The following is a 3,297-nucleotide window of genomic DNA, read 5'->3' on the forward strand; positions in this document are numbered from 1 at the left end:
CCAGTCAGTAAGTGCTTCTTGACATCAGTAAACCACCAACTAAAGAGTACACATGAGGGGACCCATGGCTCCAGCTGGATATGTAGCAGAGGATGGCCTTATCTGGCATCAATGGAAAGGGAGCCCCTTGGTCCTGTGGAGACTCAATGACCCAGTGTAGGGGAATGCTAGAGATCTGAGGCTGGAGTGGGTGGGCGGGTGGAGGAGCAGCCTTGTAGAGGCAGGGAGTCAGGATAGGGGGTTTCTGAGGAGGAAACTGGGAAGGTGGATAACATTTAAAATGTAAATAAATAAAATAACCAATAAAAACATTAATAAAGAAATTCAAGTAGTTTCTTTCTTTGCAACTCGAAAAAGAAATTGTTAACATGGATAGTACTCAATAGTAGTATTTTTATGACATTTGCAGAACTTAAGAAGACAATAGCATTCACTTCAGCACTGTTTTCAAAAATTACTGTGTGTTCTGCATGTCAAGGTTTAATGTGGCTCTGCACACATCCTGAAATGGCCCCAGCTGAGGACCAAGAGTTCAAACACAAGAGCTTGTGAAGACAGTGTACCCAACCATGACAGGGTCTGGTAAAAGTATATCTACTCAAACAGGAGTAAAACCGCATCCTGTGTGTGATCCTTGCCCTGCTCTTAACCACGTTTATCTACTTGCAATAATCCACAGTTTATCTGCTTGCTCAATCTACATGGCAGATTTTTATGAAAAAGAAAAAAGATTGTTTTAAAGTCCCAGTTCTCAACAATTTGCTTCTTGAGACTGACAGGGTCAAAGGGCCAAATTGATATTACCAATCTATAACTTGATTCCTGTGTATTTACTCCCTTCTTCTATATTTGTGATAAATGCTACCAAGAAGTGATGGGCTTTATTCTTATATAATAAATGATTCTATGGTCCATTGTGATGATTTCAGGAAGAAAATCATACTGAAAATAGACTGATAAAAATATTCCATAAAATCCCAAGTCTATGAATAGTATGACGAGCTGAGAACAACTGAAAACATTTTGAAGGAAAGCAAAGCTTTGGACATGGTTAAAGATACAACTTGTTGACAAAAATCATTGAACTAGATTGAATTAAATACACTTACTTAGACAAATTAATGTCTGATGAATGGATGATTATGAGTGAAGGGTTCAAGAAAGCACACTTAACTTTAAATAATTAATAATCAGTGTAGAAAATACAACATCTTCAGCTTTCTTCTCTTGCAGCCAATTTTAGCTTTTCCGGAAAAAGATAAATCTAACATGCCATCAATAGAAAAAGTCCTTAAATTATTTTTTTTATTATTCAAGTTAAGAAAAAGAAAAAAAACACAAAACAAATAAATGCATGAAATCTCAGTGTCGCACTCAACATTTTGGATTTTCTTGATGTCTTCTAGTCCATTTCTTTCTGAAATTACATGACCTTCCCTTGGCAACAGGACCAGGAGTTATAATAACAGACACAAACAAATCTTACTGCAGATCTAACTTCTTCATTCTCTTCCTATTCTCTGTAAGAGCCTTCTTTGCCCATAATGGTGCAGTGATGACCATTTTCTCTGTGCCTTGCATGGCTATCAAATCCATCTGGGCAGTTCAGGGATATACTGGGAGAATTTCATATAACTCAGACTGATAACAGAATTGATTAGCTCTTATATTTGCATAGCATGATAGTCATTTCCAAATGACTTCACCAATGTTAGCACATTATATCCTTCTCGATTCTTGGAAGTCATTAGAGTGGGTTATCATATAAATCCATTTTTCAGATATAAAACCCATTTCTCAGGGGCCAAATTCTGCATACCAAAAATCAGACAATCAGTTAATGATAAAATTTAAGTTAGAACTTAAATGTCTTTCCTCCCCTATTCCATTTACAGTATATTAAACAGGTGTTTAATGGTACAATTAATTAATTAAATGGTGCAATCAATTGTTTTAAGATGTGCATACCATAGGATGCACACCAAATATGAATGTAAACACAGTGAGTTAGGGCATCATCCTAGGTTGAAAAGGCAGCTCAATTTAGAAGAGTTGGATTAGGATCCAGTCTTCAAGGCCAAGGATAGAAACCACAGAGCATGAGCACAGGTTGTTTATCTCTCTGTTTGAGGCAGAAAAAAAAAATCCCCAAGTGGCCTAGATTTGCAGTGCTTCTCCTGCCTCTACTTCCCCAATGCTTTGATTACAGACATGCACTGCCATTCTTGGCTTAAGCACAGAGTTTTAAAAGACAGCTTATTTAACAACAGTTTTCAGGATAGAATAAATAGGGCCTGGTTCTAAACAACATGAATGGAAAAATGAAACTAGCTTGTGGCAAGAAACTGGAGGCAAGCTGAGATTGGTCTCTTGGTGCCCAAGTACCCAGAGAGGGCTAGAGAAAATGTCGATTTCCATAAAGACATTTGTTGCGTATGGTCTGCCACCCTTCCCAAAAGGTGTGGGGCTTTAAGTTCACCACAAGAGAAAGCAGGTTTGTCATTCCTACAGACTTTTAGGGGAAAAAATTGAACCACATTGACAGAAACACCACTCAGCCTGATTAGTTTTGTGCTGACAAAAAGCAAAGGCAACTTGCCATTGCTTGAAATTTATGACTGCTAGGAGGAAGCTGGGGCAATGCTCAAAGAAAGAATGATTTTTACTAATGACATTATCAGTCCTCTAAGAAAATTTCTACCTTCAAGTACCCTTATCTAGAAAATACCCCTGTACCTAGTGCTTGATTTGATTTTGAACTCAGTAACTTAAAATACTCATCTCCAAAGAGCATATTGAGAAAACTCAAGTCCAATTTTCAATTGTTAACCTTAAATCTTTTGCATATTACAACATTTCATCTTTGAAATAACTTTACAGTGATATCTTGAATCTGCTCATGCAAGAGATGAAGAAACATGAGTCAAAAACATACTAAGAGGTTTCAAGGATCCATACTCAAATCTGTCTACAGTCTGAGCTCAAGGACTTGAGTCTATCTCTAATGACATTTGTTTAGAAAGTCTGGGATTAGACAAAAAAAAAAAATGGTATGAAAGTTCCCAAAGAAATAGCACAGAAAGTAGCAGTAGCTACCTGTGGAGTGTGAGCTGCTTTCCGCTGGCATTTCAGTAGTTCCCTTTTTTGTCTGTCTGGATAGCAGAGGTTGACTCTGTGTTTCGCAGACATCTCTGGGAGTGAGGAATAGAGAAGGCTTGGGTGAAATTAGGTAGGAAGAATAATTTTTTTGTTTTCTGCAACTTAGTTTCATGATTATGGTGGGCGATAATTAACATC

The sequence above is a fragment of the Apodemus sylvaticus genome, chromosome 4, assembly GCF_947179515.1.
Source record: "Apodemus sylvaticus chromosome 4, mApoSyl1.1, whole genome shotgun sequence".
Classification (NCBI taxonomy): Eukaryota; Metazoa; Chordata; class Mammalia; order Rodentia; family Muridae; genus Apodemus; species Apodemus sylvaticus.